Consider the following 24,600-nt stretch of genomic DNA (forward strand, 5'->3'; position numbering starts at 1 on the left):
TTCTTTTTTTTACCAGTTACCAACCACCCTGTATATCCAACAGCTCACTTTTTCTTTGTAAATATTATTAATAATTTTATCAATTTTTTATATTTCCATCTTTCATACAAGTGACAATGAATCATAAAAGTTTCATAGAAATCACAAAGATTAGGGGATAAGTATACCACTATATTTTCATATATGTATATGTATGTATATTCCCAAATTACATGATAGAATATGAATAATATTGAACAAAATATAATCAAGTATACAGTACCATGGAAATACAACAGATTACAATTTTCTACCTGTCACCGATTCATCGTCATCTCCTTTCATTCTTTTGACATATATAAAAACAAATTAACCCGTCTGAAATAATAATACCTCGCTCTTTGAATACAAAAATCTATTCAAATGAAATAAAGGGGAAGAAAATAAGAATAAATATAATTACTCAGGTATAATCTTCTCAAGGTATAATTATTCAGTTACAAATGATTCTTCGTTAACACACTACATTGTACACTACTTCTTTTCCCGGTGGCTGAAGCTAATCGTCGACGTTTATAAGGTACGAATTTTGTCAACGGCGCCATCGGAATCTTTATTGAGAAATTAAAATATTACAATTGCCATCACTAAGCTCAGCGTCCACAATACACTATGTTTTTCAAGTTTAGGTGAACCATCGACGATAACCACATCAGATCCGGACCAATACTCAGTGCCAACCTCATCCAGGCATTCGAACTCGCAACATCGGCGTCCAACGCGGAATCTCTTGCAGCTCTGTAATAAGAAGAAATCGATTAATTGTACGGATCAATCGTCACTAGACTACTCGAAAATCCAGGTCATTCAAAGAATAAAAGAAGAAAGAATTGCTCCAATTCCACCATTGCTTCAGCAAAACTAGTATTTGAGAACCATTGGTCAAATATATTATAACACTAAACGTACATTTCGGGAAGAATAATTTGTGCTATGAAACAGAATACGATAAAGTTCAAAGGTTACATCGATTTTCAAAATTTTATAAATTCAGGTGTATGACAGTATCAGTCAGCTCTTTTTCTGTCCCCAAGCGCCAAAATTCATTCCGACTACCATTTTATGTATTTTACAGAAGTAAGCCTTCATTCATCTCCCATTCCATCCACCAACATGCTCTCGACGTATTCTCTTCTAAGTAAAATATTGATGTTGAGCCAGACATCCTACTGAATAATCTTTTCAGTGTTACTATAAGGTATTTAAAACCAGGGTTAGTGCTTATACGTTAGATGTAATACTTGGCATGAAACCTGCTTATATTGATATTAAACTTATGCATAGTAGGATGTTGGACCATTGTCAAAATGAAATTACAATACACACAGTTTCACCGTGGAAAAGTGGATCTTTCTAGCATGTCTACGCAAATGATGGTTGGAGGGGCGAGGGGGAGGGGGAACTGTACATGCGCCAAACACCGTTACGTTCGTAATTTTTCACACAAATTTACAACTGTAGGGAAAAAATTATCTCTGATGTTTCAGATGTTAGAAATTGACAATATCGCAGAACGGAATGCTGTGTTCTAGATATTCTATTTTTGTTACGAAAGTGGTACAAACGAAGTCCACTTAAGAATAGTACAACAAAATCGGTTGAGGTTAGGTTATCATGCAGATATCGCGGCTTTTGCTTTGGAAAGCACGCAACTGCTAGTCTCGTCGTCCCTTGTAAACGAGAGAAAGATATTGTAATTGGTCGGGATTAACATAAAACTCGTTGCATGCGATCAGATGGCCTGAATGTTTAATAAACGAGAGTAGAGTGCGTGCTACGTGGTTCTAGCAGTTTAGGCGGAAACTAATTATTGTAACCGGAGCCGAGATATGTAGCGATATTACTTTCCTCGACAAAGCGTATAAGGTGAGGAGAGAATCGCGATAAAGTAGAACAAGAGACAGGAATTCTTTACGTAAAGCAGATCTGTCAACTAGATAGAGATCCTACAGCTATAACTACAGTGAATCCGTACTCTGGCGAATTGTCGTTTCACAAATAAAGCTTCTGAAAAACGGAATTCCTACAATATAACTGCTGTTGTAAGAATCTACATATCTGATTTTGCTGCCGTATTTGTCAGAACGTTTGTTTATCAAAAAAACGCATCCTCTGTAATCCTCAGTAGCTTAACAAGGCACAGTTAATAAAAGAGATAGAGCGTTAAACGGTGACGATTTAATCACTGTTAAATAGATATTGGTCTCTTTAGTTAAAATGCCCTATGATTTATTTGCATCATTTTTTTTTCATGCAATTTAAAATATTTAAATAAACAATATTTATCAAATATTTAAATATTTAAAGAAACAGTAGTCCATACAATATAATTTTATTTGATGGTTATTTGATATTTAATATTTTGGTTTACATACAAAATTGAAATTATACTTTGCTTGAGGACAAAAATTCTAATTGCATTCCTAACATATACCAATAATTATTGATCAAAATAGAAAGAACTGCAAGACTAGGAAGATTACTTAGCATCTTATATAGCCTGGCAAGGCTCGAACGTTTTATCTTCCTGTAGATTTTCTTTGCTTTTAGACTTTCCTTCCATTTCTCTGAATTGGTGTCTTCTGTACACTATTTATAAAAGAAGAATAAATTACATGTTACATCCAAGTTACCAATCCAAATAATTTTAAGTAAGAAAAGAGATCTAATGCAGCAGTTTCCACTTAAATATAGATCCGACGATTATTTACGAACAAATAGTATAAATCTTTTAGCAATATGAAATTCGCAATATTTATTCAAATATTTATGTAGTACCGGGGCCAGAAGGCCTAAGGTATCGGCCGAACTGTAAACAATGTACCGTTGGGTCCTTTAAGTGGACAGTTTACGTGAAAAGGCTGCGTGACCTTGATCACGGGGGTTTCGGGATACCTGTTCCGAAGAACGGGAAAAGGTAGAGTGGGCAGAGCGTGTGGAGCGTGCGGAGTGGACAGAGTTTTTGATTGGGAAGCAGTTTTTGCCACGCAAACATGGAAATTGCGATTCAAAATTGAATTTGCACTGGAAACGGTTGACGTTCCCGACTTCACGTGCCCGAAGTGAACGGACAGAAGGATTGAGCTGGAGAACGCTCTTGGCGAGAACATAGACGTGGACAATCTGATCGCCACGGTGACCGCCAAGAACGAGAGCTGAGATAAATTCAGGCAATTTCGCAAGACCGTCATGTCTCACAGGAGGGTGACAGCGAAGGCCTTGATGGAAGCAAGGAGGAGAACGAGAGCAACAACAACTACGCGGAGCAGTGAAGGCAGAGATACAAGACAACAAAGAACCACAGAAGGAGATCAGCCCAGTATTCTGAACTAGCTGAGAAGATGACGAGAGCAATACAGAATATACAGAATAACTGCCTGAAGAAGAAGATACAACGGGGCATGAAAGGACAACCCTGATGACTGCCGACAGGTTTTACCGGGGTTGTCTGTCCTCGAAGCAAAGGAAAAAGGAGGAGGGGTTTTTAGTGGGTATGGCAACAACATCGGCCCGAGTCCCACATAACCCAGTGATGCGGATCACTGGGTATGCGTAACAGCATTTTTCCCTCCTCACGCAAAAAAGAAAAAAAAACTATACACTCTATCAATTTTAAGTTGATAATTTCGTTATTATATAATTTTTCTTAGTCTAAACTGAATCCAGGGAGAAGAACTTTCATCCAATTACATACTTCATTAATTCATGAATTATATTCGTTACCGTACGTACAAAAAGAAAGTTGACTGATATAAAAATTCAAAGGATAGAATTTCTAAGCTCGCGATTGGAAACAGATTCAGTTCAATGGTTTAATTTGCCATTTAATTGAATTCTCTGGCAATTTCAGCGAACTGTGGGCTTTAAAAGTGTCCCGCATTCAAACGCAAGACTTCTCCTCCACCTTTCCCTTTCTTTCAATTCCAACCTCAAGTAATTGACCAATTAATTCGAAGATATATTTACATGCTTGCAAGGGATTCAAACAACTTCGTTGCGTTAAATTCGCAATTATAACCAACACGAATGTCTCAATCAATGTGCAGCTCGAAACAAATAAAAGATAATTAACTTTTCAATATAACGATTGATATGTTTGATGAAGAAAAATGTATGAATTTTTAAAAACGTCTCCTAGTACATTTAGCATTTTTATAGTAAAAACTTAGAACACACACGCACACATATACTATTCCATGAAATGATTTACACAGCTATGAGTCTAATCCTATCATATTATAAAGGGATGGACGAACTTTTCCTAATAAATATAACTTTATACAAAATCTTGTTTAAAAAAATTAGTTTTTTATTCTCATTAAATTAATTTAATATCAGAATATATAATTTTAGTCGTTATCAAAATTTTATGTCAAATGCGTTCATAGATACATATATAAATATGTCGGGTTGACCTTAAGATTTGAGTTAGGGTTAAGGGCGTGAAACGAATCCCTATTGGCGCTAGACGTGATCATTATGCAATAGAGGAGATATTTACTAGTGCAAATATGACTATGATGAAATTGGACAAGTAATCGCGATAATTAGATACTCGAGAAGCTAATGACAATGATCCTAGGCTCACTAACGAATCCGCGGTCAAGGGGATGACGAACTCTACTTTTCTTCAACGTCTAAGTTGTACTCAATGTTAATGCATGGGGCAATCACTACGTATCTGAGAGTTACTTGAATCGTCTTTGAGATCGTACGGGAGAGTGGTTCTCCATCACGGTAACGCTGTCGAGGAAAACCATGATGGGTGTGCCTAAGGGCACGAAATCATCGGATTCGTGGAGAAAAGCCTTCATTCGGAAAGTGAGGGAAATTGGCGTTACTGTTAATTGGCCAATTTCCATGTTGGTGGTTAGGGAAGCGTGCTAACCGCCCTTAAGAGAGAGTTCGAGAAGAGGAAGCGTCGTTCGTGAGAAAAATAGATTTCTCCTATTTTCTCGTAGTTGGGACGAGGACTGTTTGTCGGTTTGAAGGACTTTAGTTAAACAAATCTTAAGATTTATAGCGGGTCCTCGGGCTAGCTGAACATGTACTGTGGAGACGCGTCGACATCTGGTAATCATCTTACTCAAAGAATAGAGTCTGCGTGTGGCGAGCCACGGGACAGAAATCGTTGAAATGCTTACCGTCGTGCCCCGTCCTAAGTATTTCTTTTAAGGAGAGCTATAGAGTTACTTCATGCCTTTGTTAGACAAAACGTTCATCCCTTGACCGCGACTACGTTCGGCGACTGGTTGTCGCCTCGAGCCCGAGCTCACTATCATAAATCTCAAATAAGTACAGTCGAATTGAATGACAACAGTTTCTTAATTCGGCTATGGTGAAATCTAAATTACAGTACTAGGGGTCTTCCCAAAGTTCCGAAGGGAAGGTTCCGGTGTTCTTTCATCTCCGACAAATAAATGTCTAATCCTATGTATTTATTTCAACTGAAATCTTAACTTAAATATTTATTAACAATATTCTGACGAATATGCAATGAAAGATAAAAACGACTATATTTTTCTTATAGAATGTCTCATGCTTCTTACTCATTTTATGTTTCTCGTTGTCAGTGCGTAACTACTTATCAGCCGCAGGAATGCTAAGTTTTACTACTGAGAAACGAAGAGACATATAGATGCAAATATACGCTATCTCGCGTGAAAAAACATCAGATGCATTAACCAGAAGGAATATCCGATACATATAAAATTCATAGCGTAGTTATTTATACATACGGAATATTTCTTTCTGTATGAAATATTCTTTCTTCTGAATTCTTATTATAAATGTATGTCCATTTCCTACCTTAAAATGTCTCTCCTTTGAAAAACTCCATTTAAATATAACGATCAACAAAATATTACCAATAAAAATATTAAAACGAGATGCTGAAAGAACCTTTTAATGAAGTACAAATGATTATTTCAACTTTAATTCTGTTAAATTTGAATTGAATCATTTATAAACCGAACAGGTGTATAAAATTTTATTGCGTAAAAATCATGAAGCTGAAAATTAGGAACGAATAACGAATGGGTAACCTAGTTTCATTAAAAGGTACGTGTACGCCGATCCGCGTAACAACTTCGACACTCCAATTATTATAAAGCATGTATCCTTCAGAGATTTTTTGCGCGAACGCAAGATACCTTTTACACGTGCAACTGAATAAGTGGAACGTGATTTTCAATATTTCTTCTTGTAGAACTTGTAACAACGTAACTGTTTCACGAATATTTTCCCTGACACTTTTACAACGATGCGTAGAAATCTCCTTTTCTAATTAATAACTTCAGCATTTCTCTGAACAGTTTCGTTGCGATTAAAAAATATACAAAGCTTACGACGTGCTTGTTTAAAAATATTTATATGGAACAAGATTTCGAATTTGTCGCATCAATCGCGATCTCAGCAGGTGTAAATTAATTCGTTCTAATGAACGAATAAATTAAACGGCTCGTGACAAAAATTATCCCTGTCCATGTTTGTCTTTCTAAAACTAATTCAAGGCGAGTTAAATGAATCGCTGTGTACCCTATTCGCGCAGCATGTGTTTTAACGACCAGCATGCAAGCGTTAACGGTGTACTTTAGTTTCGCATGGTTGTGCTAAGCTGGTTGCTTTTAGAATGAGCATATACTTACAAAAGGAGGTGAACAGAAGATAGCCTTGCACCATTTTGGCTCCGAATGGTAGCAGACGCAAAGGCTGCAAACCGAAGGTCCCGGCACATACAGCAGCCCATTTGAGATAACTTGTCCTTCGAAATCAGTACAGTTTTCTTCTAAAGCCACTGAAAACGATTACCAACGTCAATATCTTTGCCCCTCGACAATCGTACGCGCAGTTACGCTAACCGTTTTAACACCACGCAGCGTGATCGCTCAATTCGCGTACCGTGGTAAATTGTGCCACGACGTATGGTCACGATCATTAATTCGCAACGCGCTCAAGCGTGCTCGTCGTGAGTCATATCAGAGTTTCCTCTCGTAATTACTTGTTTTTCAAATAATCATAAACCAAATAAAAAAAACCAATATAAAAAATTACCTCTTGAATTGGAAAACCAAATACTGCATTATAGAATGTTATCGCGCAAACGAAACGCAGAGCATAAATATTTCGCAAACTTTTGAGTGTTTGTTGTAACGCTTTCAGTATAACCGATGAAATGAAGCGCGAGCACGTCGAACGGTATATTTCGATGAAAAAAAACAGGATGAAAAAGGGCAGCGCGATCGCGTCGATCGGTACTCCTCGCAAATAAATAAACGAAGCTCTATCGCGCTGCATAGCACAAACCGATACGGAGTCTTGAAACATCCGACACTAAAACGGTTAATAACATTACGAAAACGACCGTACCAGGAAATTTTTGTCGAACGGATCCGCATTGCGGCTATCACGATGCTTCTTCGTTGCATCGATGCTTCGTCGATGAGATTAAAGCACCGTTGAATTAAAGCACCGAGAAGCGACACGCGTCCTCAAGAACTACGAAGGTTCTACTCGAACGAATGAAAACTTTTCTCGAGCCCGGTGTGTATATACAAGACGTGCGAATTTAAAGTTCAGATTGTATTAATTGAAATAATTGGTTGGTTTGATCAAATTAATCGTTTTAAGCAAATCGTTTTGAGTCCAATTACCGGATGTCATCGATGCTACGCTGAAATGACGAAGGTCATCCAAGTAATTGATGTCCACTGTAATTATTTGTTAATCGCGCGTGGAATCGGAACGATTCGACCTCGTTCCAACGCGAATCGTTACTAAGGCAGAGACGGCAATTAATAATTGTCGCGTCATTTGTTCGATCGTGTTCACAAATTGAAATACAGCTGAGTGGCGGAAACCATTTATAACACGTCCCGTACCGCGTAGGTCGTATACATATCTCAGGATGAATTTTTCGTACTTCGCCGCATATATTCTCCATGTCAGACATACCATAAAATATTTCGTGCAATCGCGTATTCCTGTCTAATGTCAGGAATTCTCTTTCCATAGGTCTGCGTTTTCCATATTATCTATTTTGCTTATCAGTAAACATTCTTACAATTTGTGATTAATACTGTACGTACAAGAACGTTAAGTTTTTGACGTTGTAATATTTCACATGAAATAATAATGGCTGTATATCGACTAACTTATTAATTAATTAAATTCGTGTATATCAAGTTTCCTATCATTTAATACTTTCGTGTAACTACAGAGATTTGATACTATGAAATGAAATATAAAACTTGGTAAAAAACGCGCTTCGTTAGGAAATGAGGGTAATGATGCAAATATTTTTTGTAGCCATTATATAGAATTTCGATGGTATAATTAATCAGTATCAACTTACCAGCCCCTGACGGGACGAAAGTGACGAAAATAATTTGCAAACAGATGAGGATTGCAAGTATTTTCGAGTCCTTCATGGTTGTAAAAAATCAGGTAATGTTGTCGCTGTAGAATATGGGAAAATCAGGCGTTTCAATATCAGTTGTGCGGGCACTGGAGTGCGTAGACCAGAAATATCTGCGACAAAAATCAGAATACATTTGTTTTCACATGATTCGATCAATTTTGTGTAGGACTAAGCTGATTGAACCTAACACGGGATAATTGTCCAACTTACGACCTTAACAAGCCCGCTTGATTCTCTATAAGTGCTTGAAATTGATGCTTGTATTCTTTCCAGATTAACAAGCTTTGCCCCCCCTCCCTCTCTATTTCCTTAGATCGAGTTAGACTGCCACAACATATTATCTTTCTTCTTTTCTTTTCTTTTTTTTCGACCTTTTAAAGCCTTAAATCGCTGGTTATTATAGTGTATACATTCAATTACTCTGTAAGTCGTAAGTACATGTTTTACGTTATTTTTTATTTTCCAGCTAAATTCCACAAAAACAAGAAATATACTTCCAACGTGTTTTCACGTGTCTCTAGCAAAGATCTCGAAAACAAGTTGCGGCGCAATTTAAAACGACAAATAGCACCGTGTGTCTCGTTGTGGCAACGCACGCTTCGTCAGCTTTTTAAAAGCGCTCTCTGTCTGCTTTTTTCTCCCTTCACCGCCTATTCGTTTTTTCTTAACGAGTGAAACCGTTTTTACGAGGACGGGAGCACAGAAATGACGTACTGGCAATTCTGTTTCGTGATGACACAACCAGCCCGGTTTCAGTGAATTAAACCTGGCACCAAGCTTCCAATTATCTCTCCCTTCCTTTCCTTTATTTTTCCCTTCTATATCGAGTTTCAGGTTTTCTAAATTTCCATTAAAATCAACTATGGCTTTTCTCTATTTTATATGTTAGCCGATGATTCATGGCAAAAGCGTCGGCTGTAAAAATATTTGGAGTTGCAACAGCAGCAAGTGTGTTTTCTCAAACAGAAAATATTGGAAGCGTACTCGTTGGCAAAACAGTTCACGGATAGTTCGTCCTCTGCTTGTTATTTGTTTCAATACCGTTAGCAAATAAATTCATGAAACATAGTGGTATCGCATAAATTGAAAATAAAAGCTTTGCGTATACTTGGGAGTTGAACTTTGGCTATTATACGCATGTTATATATATATATATAGAAGATTGCTTAGAATTTGGAGCTTAATAACATATCTCAAAGTCATTGACATTAAAGAAGGTGAACCTTACTTACCAAATTTCCTTCCGTCAAATGATACATAAAAATTGAAAAAAATAGTATACATAGTTTTGACTTTCTTTCGCATTATAATTTGAATCACTCGATTTATTCGACTAAAGATAATCAAGCAATAATCTCACTTTACACGTATTCTCATCACGTGAAATAGATCACATCAGGGATTTTCAAAAGTCGATGGAATATTAATAGCGATTAATTATTTATGGATGTATTCTGCACGGTTAAAGCAATCGCCTAGTGAATTATCGAGTTCCAGGAATATGAGCGGTAAACAGGATTGCAGCTATAAATGACTCTCTAACGTGTATATTAGAGATGAATTTGATCATTTATCCTCATAATATGAAATACGCTTTTAAGTGGAAATCATAATTAACAATTTCTGACAGCGAAAAGTAAATAAATCGATACGTTTAAATCAATATTAGAATTTCTTAATATTTTTATCAAATATTTTTATCAAATATTTTAACATCGTAGAAGTGTCGTTGGAGAGAAATATTAGGTTGTTCCAAAAGTTTCTTTCGGTTTATAAAGAAATGATAGATGTACGATATTTTTTGCATTATATTATTTTATTCAATTATGTGCGATCCACCTTTCTCCAATTTAATATAAAATAACATAAAACAAAAAATGCTGTGTATCTATCATTTCTCTATAAAACGAAAGAAAATTTTGCGAAAATATAATAGAAATTTAGCTTTAACACAATATAAAAATGGATTGTTATGCCCCTAGGAGATAAGAACAATATGATTAATATTAATAATGAATACGTTAACGTAACGAAAAGCAGCTTTTGCAGAAGGCTATAACCTGAAAATGTTTACTAAAGAATGATAACATGAATTTTCTTAAGTACCCCATTTGATACTTAATCTGCTTTGTAAATACTGTACGTCCTAACTTTGAAAGAATGCAATTTTAGCCAGAATGTTTCAAATTACCTAGCCGTATTGTTTCCTTGTAATGTAATTTATATTTACATTATCTCGCGTAATTCTTTCCACTTTATTGACTTCTAAACGTTAATGTAATATAATTTTTATAATATAATTTTAATCGAAGTTATTTAAAATTTGTAGTGTCTCATCCCTACTAGAATAATATTAACAAATGTGCAGAGCTCAAGTCGAATAACACCGGCTCAGATAAATGATCATCAAACTTACTTTTGTTATCGTCGATGTCAGTGATTTTGAACCAGCCAACGTCCATGGCAATCAATATTATTTAGCCGGTCTTAACGCAATGTAAAAAGCAAAAAAAAAGAGGAAGGAAGGAACAGGGAAGCAAAGAGATAAAACGAATTTTTCATTTTCTCGAAACTAGATCGAGTTTCAAGCTGCTCGTAAAAGAGTCTGTAGTCAATCCGACTAAATTCGACGAACCGCGCTTCAAAATTCCCAGAGAACTGTGATAACCATCGAAATCTGTACAATTTGTCGATTCATCGCTTGATTAAAAAATGGAACAAAATGAGGCTGATCAGCCGGCCTTTGAACTTCTAATGATCCCTATCGTTATACCCTAGGTTGAATGCTACGATATAAGCCGAAACAGCTATAAGTAGGGTTCACGTGATTGCCGCCATCTATTATTCACGCGTTACACATTCGCCAGACGCGTCTAACGGTTGACATTGTTTTCTATCCTCAGTTCCAACGCAATTACGTTGCTACGTGCAATCAAGTCTCGAGTGAAGCTAATGATAAGTTGTTGTTCGATCCTACACAATTACTAAAATTATTCAAATTAAACTAATTTAGTCTAAAAAAACAAGTAATTTCGTTATATATTTCCTTTCATAATAAGCCATGGTTGGAATATAGTAGCTGACGAAAATATTCGTATATTTGTAGAAACATTTTAGGGCTGTATTATGCATAACGGCACTATAGAATTAATACTGTAACAGAATTCTACTATCATGGTTATGCTGGTAATATTCGAAACAAATCTGAAAATCTATGTAGATGTTGTAAGATATTCAGTACGAGTACTGTGCATTACTGGTATGTACATAATCACGACGAGATAAGGAAGGTACTGTTCTCTATTGCTCATCGCTACCCGTTGCTAGTAGCAACGTACTATGCATATATATCTCGTAAAGATTTTAAATGTAGCCAACGAGACCATTTTTAATATTTGACTATCGTGACCCATTACAGTTTCATCACTTTCGATTAATTGAACACGACCCGCACCTTAAGACTAAAATACACAATATAAGTATGGCACAGAAAATCTTTTAAAATTTACGGACGACTATTTATGGTATTTAAAGGCAGCAAAGATAATAATTAGCTGCGGATTTTCCTCGAATCGTAGCATACAATATGGAATCTGATTATTAAAAATTACAGTGGAAATACAGTGGATTTCCATAAGATATTCGTGCTTGTGGCATTTTGGAAATAAATTCTTAACCCAAATGGACGACCTCGATACTCGAGAAATTTTGTGAAGCTGACGTCAATGGCGATATGTACTGTTGTTGTGCTATCATTTCATAGTAAGCTGTATTGATTGCACTTCTATTCACGGAATTGATTTATTCCAAACAAAAGTTGACAACAATAATCGAAAAAAGAAAAATATATTACCGCCTTTCACATCAGCATACACAAGCACATAGGATTTCACACGAATATACACACTTGTAAATTCGACGAAACGATCAAATTTAATTATTTTTCGATTTTTCGGGCATCAAGTACTACATCAAACGTTACACATCAAACGTTAAAATACGGCGAGCATACAAAATGTACAAACCACTCTAAATTAATTAACTTTGAACGTTATTGATTAATTAAAAAAAACCACTGTTGCGTTGAGTTTTACATTTTAAAAAGTTGTTATCCGTTTTTGCTTTGTTTAAAACTAAAAACAGGACTACGTTCATTGTAAGTCGTAAATATCCCTTTCATTTATTTAAACAAACAGATATTTAAACAAACAATTTATAAATATATAATTTATTTACGTATATTTGTAATATCTGTTTTATAAATTTGTACAACCATTTATCCATTTATCTATTTTATTTGCATATAATTTTTGTAGACTTTTTTTTCTTTTTTTTTTTTTTTTTTTTTTTTTTTTAAGAACGAAAAATTGTGATTCTATTTTAAGACATGTCAGGCTGAAGCGATACGCGATATATATTTCTATTCGGATTTCACCGTCGTCGTAATCGATGCTATTGGAAACGTTTCACGATAGACGTCTTACAAGCGCTTGCAATGTCCGTCATGTGTAAGGCTCTACCACTGAATCGCAGCTGCCATTTAGTGATTAAGGTCGATCACTTAGAGACGTTAATCCGCCATAATGGTGAGCAATACATCGAAGCCATTATTGAAAGCATAGTTACGCTTTAATTTCATCGATCTTATTCACAAATAGAAGTGTACAAATTATAGGGTTTCCAAATATTTAGTTTAGTTAAAAGGAGATATGAAAATGACAGGTATATTCAAAGGATAAAACAGAACCGTACGATTGTAAAGTTTCAAATCATTATAACTATTTAAATTTGAAAAATCCTACTATATTTATACAATATATTTTTATTAAGAATGGAAGAAATTTCGAAAAATACGACAACACTTTTTACTGTCGTCTTGAAGCACACCATATGTTAAGCTTCTTCGTCGTTACAAATTTTATCGCGGATGTAACGAACGTTTCGAACATGTAGCACGCACGCGTCAACGCCTACATTTGGATTTTAAATATATGTTTTATGCATTAAGTGTATTAACTTTCTTGCGCAATTTCTTTCAATTTGTTACGATATGGAGGGTTTAATTACGTTTAAGATATCTATCTGAATCCTTTAAATTCGAAGTTCTTTAAAAAATTACGTTACGTAAAATAATCGTTTTTCCACTTTATTGTATCATAAAATAGTTACTTAAATTCATATTACTTAAAGAATCTTCCTACAGAAAGAATAAAAAAGAATAAAATCCTATATGTTAAATTTTACGTGATTGATGGAATACATAGCGATGACGAGAACTAACTACAGACAACAAGAAACTATTAGCGAAGGCAACTGGTGACTATGAATGTCGTCTCTATAATATGTGACGACTAAGGAGAACAACTACCAACTACGGATAACAAGTAACAACCAACTGTCTCGTTTCTAAGAGGCAACTAACTTGCAATTATCCTCCTTTGATGGTTTCTGTAGCGTGATATACGTCTTGAACGTAGTTAAAGAATATGGTCGCTGCTGAATGGCGATTTGACAGCAAGGCGATCCCGCCAGTTCAAAGCTTGACATTACAAGCTACCGAAAACCATTAATCTTGTTATTGAATATCTAGCTTTCAGAAGAACCCTTGTGATATGATATGACGTCATGACATTTTTATGACGAAGACGAACAAACACCGACCTCTAACGAAACAAATTTTTATTAAGTGCCGTATGTGGGTTGCAGGCCGGCCAACCAAGGAAATTTATCGAATGTATAAAGTAAAATATATACGAATATATTCGATATATCATAAAATGCCCGCGTTACATCATCTAACAGCATAAAGAAAGCTAAATTTAAGGAATTAAAAAATTGAAATACCAATTATAAGAGAGTTAATTAAATTCAAACCTATCCTATGGTCCTAACCTAACCTATGGTCTCATAAAGACCTATATTTCCTGGAAATTGATATCGTTCGAATTCTAAATTCTCCTTAGAAAGTATCATAGAGAAAATATGAAACTTGAAAAGTACATCACGCTGATGCCTCGATAAACCGTCGTGTCGATAAATCCATGTGTCCGAGCGATGAATTTTCCCCAAACAACAAAAAACTGAAGGAAAATCTTCTTTGAAGGACGTGACAAAGTAGGGGAAGCGGTAACAATGATCACGCGATAAACTGATGGTGTACGTATAGAACGAGTGTTGCGAGAGAATTATCGAGAAACAAAAAAAGAAAAAATAATCGTCGGCCGGCGCGACTATACGCTATCGACGGCCAAACAGCGACTGAGACTAACTGAAACGAACTCTGTCGCAGTATGAGCACGGGCTGCGTTCGCGGATCGATCGAACACGTTCTGCGCCTCTCCGCGGCACCGGCGTCAAAGCCACGCCCGATGGCTGCAACGCACTGGTGCACTTGCAACATTAACCACTGGTCCTTCCTTTTTCGTGTGATATTATACCAGCATCTGCGATGCCATTTCAAAGACCGCAATCAAAGCATTAAATGCCAGATTAGAGCGACGCGATAATATTACCCGAATATTCGTCCGTAAATGTTACCGTATAGATGTTTAATTAAGCATTATTATGCTTCGAATAATTTACTATCACATGTTCCACAAGAAAACATATGTTTCACTTTTCCCCGTAGTATGATTGTAATTTATAACAAATATTTATAATTTATAATTTGAAATATTTATAATTCACTGAAAGTATCTTCCTGTCACGATCATAGACGTAAAATTTCAAATTAAAAGTACCAAATTAAAAACATATGTTATCCCGAAACCAAACGTACGACATGGCGAATCACGATGATACGATAAAAATTGATCTATGTCTTGATTTATTCAAACAGAACGAACTTACTCGAACTTTTCCAGAATAAACGATTTATTCGATAATATCCGTCACCAGCTTCTCTTCCTTCAACGGTAACAACTGACACCGAAAGCTCGAGAGACCCGAACGGTGAGACGTACCCAGAAGCAATGCAGTTACCTGGGCAAAGAGTCCCAAAGACCAAGGACGTAGAAAATTTCGAGAAACGGAAATGGAAACTGGAGTGGCGCGTCAATCAGCATTGACGGAAACTAATAAAAATGGAAAAAACCAAACTAATTCGTTTCACAAATTATTAAAACGATATTATTCAAAATTTCACTGGATCTTCTCACTGCACACGTCAATATTTGTCGAAATATCAATATTAAAAAGTTAATAAAAAAAATATCTTCTTTCTTCATACCTGTCTTTCTCCCGGGCGGCGAAGGAATACTAGAATGTTCGAGAACAACGGATACTTTTTGATCTTATCTCAATATCAATTTCAATCTTTTTAAACGAAATACAATCTGAACGATGAAACGTTTGATCAAATAATGTTCTTCGTTCGATACTAAAGGAAATTGAGAAGAAACATCGAAAATTCGTTAATAAAACGAATTTCTTTGTTTCTGTGAGATAATAAACTTGATATACGTATTGGTTTTTAAAATCAATATATCTAACCAATGGGCACACTTTTAACAAGGGTGATGGAACATACCAAAAATCTTTCAAGATGGTCTTGGCAACGGAAGAGTCGAAAATATGACAATTATAAATGAAAAATTCTAATATTTTACAGCTGACAACGATAAAGAACTCCAGATATTCTCCTAATTAATTTACAACAAATTCGCGTATATGATCGATAGCTGACGTCACTGTGTCCCACAGCCCTTGTAAAACGATAAGAATTTCCTGGAAAAACTTGTAGCCACGAAATGAAAAAGATGATAAAACTTCTAACAAGAGTACTGAGACGAGCAACTTTGTACTTACCCCTTCGGAGTAGGGAACGTGATTAAACGTCCGCGAGTTCGAAACTTTTGTAAGTCACTGCACGGCCGCTGCTTATGGTGGAAATGTAATAGATATAAGTACAGAGCGCGTGAGCGAACTAAAAACGCGATATAGGGGTAAAGAGAGAGACCGTTCCGTCCTTCTCTGATGCCCGCGTACTTGTACCGGAAATGTGTAACAACGGTAAACAAGCGCCGTCAGTGTCCACTAGTGTGCATGCCTGATTAAACAAGGACAGAAAATGCTTATATACAGCCTTCTCTTTCTATTTCCATGTCGCATCCATCTTACTATACAGTAGACAGGATTCGACTATTCCATCATTATATTCGCACCCTGCTTACGTGTGAACTAACATTGCCATGACAACAAATCGTTCGTCTCCTGTTTGATGCTCAGTTTTCAACGGAGTTGAAGGGAAACTTTATAAGAGAAAGGAAGTGACGGATTGTCTCAAAGTAATAAACGAAAATTCTCGTAACTATCGAGAAACGATAGTCAATACAAGGATATCATTATCACATTTAAAACTATTACAATAAACGGTGATTTATCGCTGCAAGGTACCACAAATAAGATATCTCATAATTTGCGAAAAGAGGTAAGGAATATTCTAGATTTTAGACTTTGGAACTTCCATGACAGTCATGAGTGTGTTTTGTCATTGATTTGCCATATTGCGTTTTTCACAATTGTTCATTTTTTGCGATATTTTACACTCGCACATAGTATCTATGATTTTTTCTTTCGATAATTCTTATAATTATTGTCAATAATTAATTATTTATAACCATTTACGCTGTATTATATATCATTAAGATTTATCTTTGCACGTATCAAGATAGTAGATAACAAAATTATGTTTATAAATTTATATTATGTGTATATATTTAGATATCTTCTTAGTTGCAATTTTTTCGAATAGTATCGGTGACCAATCGAAATAGAAATTAGTGCGGAAAGAGGGGAAGGAACCAAAATTTGAAAATCGACATCGGTAACTCAGTAGTTATAGAATAACTCAATCGATAACGTAGATTAACTAGTTATAAATGAAAATATATATAAATTCAAACTTTAAAAATTAGAAATTAAAAAGCAGAAGGCAAAAAATTATCGCCGAGGATTTATATAATAATAAATAGACAGTACATTCTTTTTGTCTGTCTTACCGAGAAATAAAACAGTTAATTGATGATTATCGTATAGTGTGTACTCATAGCATAAAATTTGTTCAATGAATTAAAAATTATATTTTTTAGATATGTAGACATTAGCGATGTATTAATCCGGGAAGCTCGTCTACCTCGGAAATATCGAGTCTGCGACAACGTTGATTTGGAAATTATTCTTACAGAATATGAAAATTATTATTACAAGATGAAATTCCAAAAATATCCTATATTGTGCAAGAAAATAACTGAAAAGGAAATAAAGACGAGGGAAATGACAAATGCGAACAAAGTGTAAGAATTTAAATTATTTAACACTATTCAACGTTCTCAACGTATTCAACGTATCGATTACAATATCATTCAATCTTCGAAGAAGTAGTAAAACGTGTCAAATCTGTTAGCAAAGAAACGAGAAGTGAGTCTGTGAAAAGGAGGAATGTACAACAGAAGATGACGGGTGACGCTACGGATGATATTAATCTCGCAATAACATTGACACCAATTTTCGCCAATGAAAGCGATGAATCTTCATCAGAAGAGGAGAGCTATTTAACATCTTAATGGAACAATCCACGCAATCAAAGATATCAAAATAGGCTCAGAAGCTTTATATAGACAATCTGGAATTATGGAAGATTATTGAAGACATTTCATGCGTAAGTTATTTTCGATTAATATACGTATTGTAAATACTGATTTCAGTAAAGCTTTAAATAACGAATTACATAACATTTACGGAAATTAATACGGAGATTATGCGCCATTTCATCTTTGTATTGTCGCAGGAAATCATACTGACAAAATTAAATGTATATTGGGACAACATCGTAGGCCTAGAGGAATGTAAATCTGCTATTAAGGAGGCCATTGTGTATCTCCTCAAGTACCTTATCTTTTTTAAAGGCCCATTTTCTCCCTGGAAAGGTATTCTGCTATACAAGCAATTACGAAATAGGGAAGACGATGTTGGCGAAGGCAGTCGCAACAGAATGCCACTGTACCTTTTTTAACATAACGGCCAGCTCATTGGTGAGCAAATGGAGAGGTGATTCCGAGAAGTATATCCGTGTAAGTTGATTTCCTTTGTCTATGAAGAAGAGATTCTGGAATATATCATATATAATAATAATCATATATAAATAGAATAGTTGTTTGGAAAACGAAATGATATTACGTTCGTGATGAAACAATGAATTTAAGGAATTTTGAATATAATATTTAATAAATAATAAATACATTTGTTAAATTGAACAGGTTTTATTTGAACTTGCCTAAAATTATTCGCCTACAATTATTTTGATCGACGAGATTGACTGGATAGGCACAAATAAAGGAGTAAACTGTACATTGTCTGAACCTTCAAAGAGATTCAGATCAGAACTTCTTTCTAGATTGGATGGATTAGTATCTAACGAAAATTCTAATGTAGTTCTTTTGGCTGCAACTAATTGCCCTTGCTATGTATATCACGCTATTTCAATGTTTTCTAAGTAGAAAATATCTTAATATCATAATTATTCATTATCTTAATCTTAATTATTGTGTTGTTCGGAATATTCCTTCGTTATTATTAATATAACAGAACAATAATATTTATTGTAAATATATTATTAGGGACATTGATGCAGCTTTACGCAGATGCCTCGAAAAGAAAATATACGTATCATTACCAAATGAAGTTACTCGACTCGATATGTTCAAATAATACCTTAGCAACCAGTTATTAGAGAATATGGATATTGTAAACCACATAATAAAATCTACTGAAAAATATTCTTGCGCGGATATAAAATTGCTTTGTAAGCAAGCATGGCTGCTAGAAATAAGTCCAATGTGGGAAAAACTTGAAAAAAAAGAAACATCTGTTACGACTTTGAAATATGAATTAAAGAATTATGAAATAATAGCAAAATTGTTAAAAAACAATGTCACCTACAGTTACGGATGTGGATAGATATGAAGCGTGGAATAAATATGTATGCCATAAGAACATATTTTAAAAAATATAAATGGTTATCATAATATATATCATTAATATAATTATCGTTCGAAAAATTGTTCGTGTGCGTGCATGTATGTGTGCGCACGCGTTATAAACAAGTTTGAAATGTTCGTGCTACATATATGTATACGTGGTATACATCTTCCCTTATAATATATAATATGTGTAATCTGAGTGGTAATATCTCCACGTATTACATATGTGTTAGTGTATTTTATCGATAATCTGTCTTTTATTTCCTCTTATCTTATTAACGCATGTATGGGCGCGTATATGCGCCGGGCGAAAGCTATGGGTGTAGACTCAGAACACATATATGCGTTTTTTGCAAGTATTCCGCATGGCCTAAGGACAGATATACGCGTTTGTCGATTTTTCCGATCAAGTAGAAGTAATACTATTACATTTATGTGAGATAAATATGAATGTATTCCTTAGTAACGGCAGTAAGCAAATGCCAATAATGTCTCGTTATAATTGTCTACCTGTTTCGAGGACAGTCGCATCTAATTATCGAGAAGAAAATGTGTTGTTTGTGTGAAAAATAAGAGAATGCAGAAAATGCGATGTCGGGTTATGTATCGATAATTGTCTTGAAATTTTTCTCATACAACTGAATTATTAGCCAAATTCTGTTGTAAATTCTAAATGTTTATTGTAAATTTCAATGTTTAAAATAAATAATCAATACTAAAAAATAACGCTCTTGAATTATTTAATCTCGTGCAAAAGAATTACTATAACTTATTACGCTTTGCGCTTTCAATAGTCAATCAACAGAGTTCAGTCTAACGAAGAAGTTCCCTCCTACGCTAACGAACTGTCCTGTTTTTGCGTCCAGGCTTTCACGACATAAATTAAAATATCGCACATAAGCACAGCGTAACAGCGGCTTAAATTTAAGTTACAATAATAATCTTAAAAAAAAAAAAAAAAAAAAAAAAAAAAAAAAAAAATGTAATAATGCATGGCTATGTCGTACCGTCGCGTATCGGTACTTTTGCCTGTACCACCCTACAATCAGAATTCAGCGTTTATTCTGGAAAAAAATCATGTAAAAAAAAATATGTAAAAAACCTGGAATTAATAAACAAAGATTTTAAAAAATCAACAATTAAACAAGGGATTGAGATGACCAACCCCGCTCACGCTGCGAACTTCGAACGCGGAAGAGTCGAGCCGTGGCCATGATGGGTGATTCCAGGAATCGGTCGCGTATGGCAGGATCTGCCATGCTTTACCGATCCCAGCCGCGCCGATTTCCGTCAACAGACACAGTAACGGAGATATTTGGAACAGAAGCAGCCGCATATTCGTCTATCTGAAATTAAAGAGATGATTTCATGTAGAAGATACAAATTTGTTCCCTGATATTGAAATGCCGAACACGAGGAAAATGAGACATGCAAATGACAAAGTCGATGATCAATAGGAAGATAACATAAACAATTGTAGATTGCAAGGAAAATTTTGAAAAATGATACGTGTTCTAATAATAGAATATAAATAATAAAAAGGAGAATGTAATTGCCATTCTTCTATGTATTTTAATTTATGAGACGTAACTTCTGAATGACCTGTAATGCCCGTTTCCGCGGCATTATGCGCCGAGTTCCGGACTACGCGTAGATCCGGTAGTGCGATTGTTCACTCGACTACATTTACCATAGCGAAGTCGAACCTCCCGCGAAATCGAACTAGAATTCGACCCGACACGCGTACGCGCCCAACCACTGAAAGTTCAACGCACCAGTACCGTCAGACGATTCGAAACTTGTGAATCATCTGCTAACGATACGTATCCACCGTCAAAATATTTCATTGCAATAATTTTTCATAACGTTGCAACGATCGCTATATTTTCAATATACATGTATGATCGTAATAAAGAGTGTCTACTCTTCTTAGACTGTTATTTGTACAACATTATACGGAAATGTATGTTTTACGTGATATGGCTTCTCTCGACGCGTGGATCCATTGGGAAAACTGCTATATTTATGGTAACTTAATCGTTACAATAACATAAGAACACGTAGAACCGACTCAAAGTTGTAAAAACATGCTTGATACAACTCAAGTGTATTATATACGTTTGAAGCATCACCGCCCATTACTACACCATCAACATCAATCATGTTCTACACCACGGTCATTCTTCTGCAAAAAACGATAATTAAAAGAGAAAGAGAAAGAAGAATTACTGCACAAACTTCGACAACCATGGGACTTCCGTATACATATACAACAATAAGATCACCGTGAAATTGTCTTATCTTGTTCTTTTAATCGCGAAAAATCTGTCCGTAAGTTCGTGGACCGTGTCGAACAGAACGCTATATACGAGATAGAACGGGTTTTTGTCCGACTGTTGCACGGTTAAGAGCACGACGAGCAACATTGTTCGTGGCGATAAAATGAAGGTAAAAAAATGCAACGAGGAAACAAAGGATAGAACGTCTAGACATAGCGGAACAAATCTTCGGCAGGAAGATCTTCTCCGTTAACATCGACTCCGCACAGTTACGCTCGCTCTTTTACAGTTAGCCTCGCGGACCTGTCTTAATTTGTAACTACGTTTCGGGACATCCTCAACACGTTCCCCAACGCGTAGGTTTCATACGACAAATTCAATGTCATAGTGGTTTAAGTCGTAATTCCGAATGTTTGAATTCATTTTTACTCTCAAACATATCTTCCCTTTGGTTTCAGAACCGATTAAGTCGTAACTTTATTCTCTACCATTTCTGTTTCCACGGTTTGAACAGATGTAATCTATTTTTACGGTAATAAACACAGAAGATTATTTGATGAAAACTGGCAATGGCCTAACTTACACCACTATGATTCTCAACCCTGTTTTCCAAATTGTGTTATATAATATTTTATGAAATGTTGGTGCCATACAGGATGAAACGATCTTAGGCGAATCAAACATCTTATTTTCCCTTACGCCATTCAAATTATAAAATATGCAAACTTTTTAACATTTAACTCCGCTGTCTCATTATGTCGATTCCGTCAACTGTACGTATGCTGATGAACAGTAGTTAATTGTCGGTTTCACGATGGGATTTCGAAGAGGAAATTGGATAGCGGATAGGTGAGGGGCTCTGAAGTAGGATAAGAACGTAATTGTAACTCGACTTTTGATGATTTATTGCCTAGCTAGCGGGATCGAGAGCGTGACTGGTGATGTAAGATACTGAGGAAAGTTAATTAAACTTAGCTTCATTACGTAGAGTAAATAAGATGTTTGATTGCAGTAGAAATTGTCACATATTTGATAAATGTTAGATTTCTATATATAAGAAAAATGTATAAAAGATATATAAGAGTATAAGACTATTTCTAAGAAAGGTAAATTATGGGTTTTTCATCAAATGTTTGAATCAACTTTGTTAAAGCATTCCCTAATTTAACCATTTAGATGTTAACTATCGAGAAACCGGTCCAGTGTGTCGTATATCTCATCATTTACATAGGAACAAAATCTCCACGTTCAGGCTGTACAGTTAATTGAAATTAAAGGCAAACACTGTAACTCTGGCACAACTGTCCTTATTTTCGCAACTAATTACCATTTGTCCCATTTCATTAAAACTTTTTAACAGCCGGTAAATAAATCGATGGAATTTCCTCGGTTCAATTTATGAGTGATGAAAATCAAAATTACTTAAAAGTACCATTCCTCGATATCTCCAAAAATATGTCATTTCTAACCGTATAATAATCTATAAGCAGAGAAATGTCAATGAAAATTTAAGACGAAAAAGAGGTAAATTTACCTGAATTCCAGAGTGCGGCCGGCTTTCAAATGTCGTTGACTGTTTAGAGTTACCACGCTTACTACGGTCCGTGAACTACGGCTTCCCGGTTTACCCCGGCTTCGTATCTGCATACCGTGTGCTGTTGTCGCAGCTAAAACACGCTCACCTCTCTACTCGCGGACTTAACTACTGTTCTCAATTGGTCGCTGTTTTTAACTGTAGTTCTTGTTCCGAAAAATAGGTAAATGGCTTCCTCTATGATCTACGAGCCAACACAATCAAAGATGATCGTTTAAAGTAGCTTATAGGAACAGGCAGACTACGGGCACATTTACGCTCCGATCGTGTGTAGAACGCTAAAAGGTAGAATTCTGAAAACTGTAGAACAAACGAGCGATAGTATTGCTAAAAAGACAAGTTAAGAGTACATAAATATGTAGTAAGAGGAAAGAAAAGATCTTCAACTGACAAACAAGTAATTGTGTCTATCATCATTTCGTCAATGCGATTAAGGATAGTTATATACATTTATACATTACATTCTAAGAGTTACAGTTGCATGAAACAAAGGAGAAAGTGATGGGAGCAACTTACCTGCTCATTTATCCTCTGCACGTTCGGAGATGCGCATTAACATTATCATAATCGCTCAGTTGAATTATGCTTGTATTAGTATGTTTTATCTTCTTCGTTAATACATAAGAAGTACTTCAATATCGAAATAATCTGTGAAATCTAAGTTATATATAAATATATATACTTTCAATGTGATTATCAATAGTTTAGTTTATTTAATTCAACATATGTATATTTTCATGAAAACAAAAGTACGTCAAATTTTAACGAGCAATAGCTTTCGTTTTACATCTCTATACGGTAATTTTCAGGATGCAAAAAGAAAAATAGAGAGTCTGATCTGAAAATAGAATGATCTTGAATAAATTGTAAAGGACATAATAGCGCTGTCATGCGCTATGGTGCATAAACTAGGGTAGAATTAAAAGCGTAGTAGAATGTAGATCGTTAACAAATAAAAATTAATCTAGGTGTTATTAAAGAAATTTGTTTCACCTTTTAAACTTTTTGATGATTGGTTTACTTTGAATATTTTGCATATTTTTGCATATCATGAGCATTTTGTACATTTCCATACATTCAAATTTTCTATGAATATAAAATGATCCGCACTCTACTTCATAGTATACTCTATACGTTTAAAATGCTCCATTAGAAGCTTAAATCTATCAAAATACAGCTCCTAAGGAAATGTGAACTTTCACATGAACACATAATATCGATTTTCTGATTGAAACGTATAGACAGGTATATATACTAGCATAAGCCACCTTCGGCATTGGACTGCGTGGT

General features: G+C 35.2%; 5 long non-coding RNA genes across 7 annotated transcripts; 2 read left to right on the forward strand and 3 right to left on the reverse strand.

The window, feature by feature from the left end:
• Positions 1 to 150: 150 nt before the first annotated feature.
• On the reverse strand, positions 151 to 7,087 carry LOC126927196 (uncharacterized). The gene is made up of 2 exons (XR_007715277.1): positions 6,687 to 7,087; positions 151 to 777 (listed from the first exon to the last, which is right to left on the reverse strand). It is a non-coding gene; the product is annotated as an uncharacterized LOC126927196 (long non-coding RNA).
• A 10,092-nt stretch (positions 7,088 to 17,179) lies between these two features.
• On the forward strand, positions 17,180 to 18,021 carry LOC126927193 (uncharacterized). The gene is made up of 2 exons (XR_007715274.1): positions 17,180 to 17,751; positions 17,862 to 18,021. It is a non-coding gene; the product is annotated as an uncharacterized LOC126927193 (long non-coding RNA).
• LOC126927177 (uncharacterized) lies at positions 17,973 to 18,395 on the reverse strand. The gene is made up of 2 exons (XR_007715257.1): positions 18,197 to 18,395; positions 17,973 to 18,080 (listed from the first exon to the last, which is right to left on the reverse strand). It is a non-coding gene; the product is annotated as an uncharacterized LOC126927177 (long non-coding RNA).
• A 60-nt stretch (positions 18,396 to 18,455) lies between these two features.
• On the reverse strand, positions 18,456 to 24,573 carry LOC126927179 (uncharacterized). 3 transcript variants are annotated; one of them, XR_007715260.1, is made up of 6 exons: positions 24,304 to 24,573; positions 23,827 to 24,148; positions 23,251 to 23,610; positions 23,149 to 23,196; positions 19,397 to 20,783; positions 18,456 to 18,817 (listed from the first exon to the last, which is right to left on the reverse strand). It is a non-coding gene; the product is annotated as an uncharacterized LOC126927179 (long non-coding RNA). The 3 variants fall into 3 exon arrangements; XR_007715261.1 differs by lacking the exon at positions 23,149 to 23,196 and having other exon boundaries at positions 23,827 to 23,967; XR_007715259.1 differs by lacking the exon at positions 23,149 to 23,196.
• On the forward strand, positions 23,562 to 24,113 carry LOC126927204 (uncharacterized). The gene is made up of 2 exons (XR_007715284.1): positions 23,562 to 23,707; positions 23,780 to 24,113. It is a non-coding gene; the product is annotated as an uncharacterized LOC126927204 (long non-coding RNA).
• Positions 24,574 to 24,600: the final 27 nt, after the last annotated feature.

Source organism: Bombus affinis, unplaced genomic scaffold, assembly GCF_024516045.1.
Source record: "Bombus affinis isolate iyBomAffi1 unplaced genomic scaffold, iyBomAffi1.2 ctg00000078.1, whole genome shotgun sequence".
Lineage (NCBI taxonomy): Eukaryota > Metazoa > Arthropoda > Insecta > Hymenoptera > Apidae > Bombus > Bombus affinis.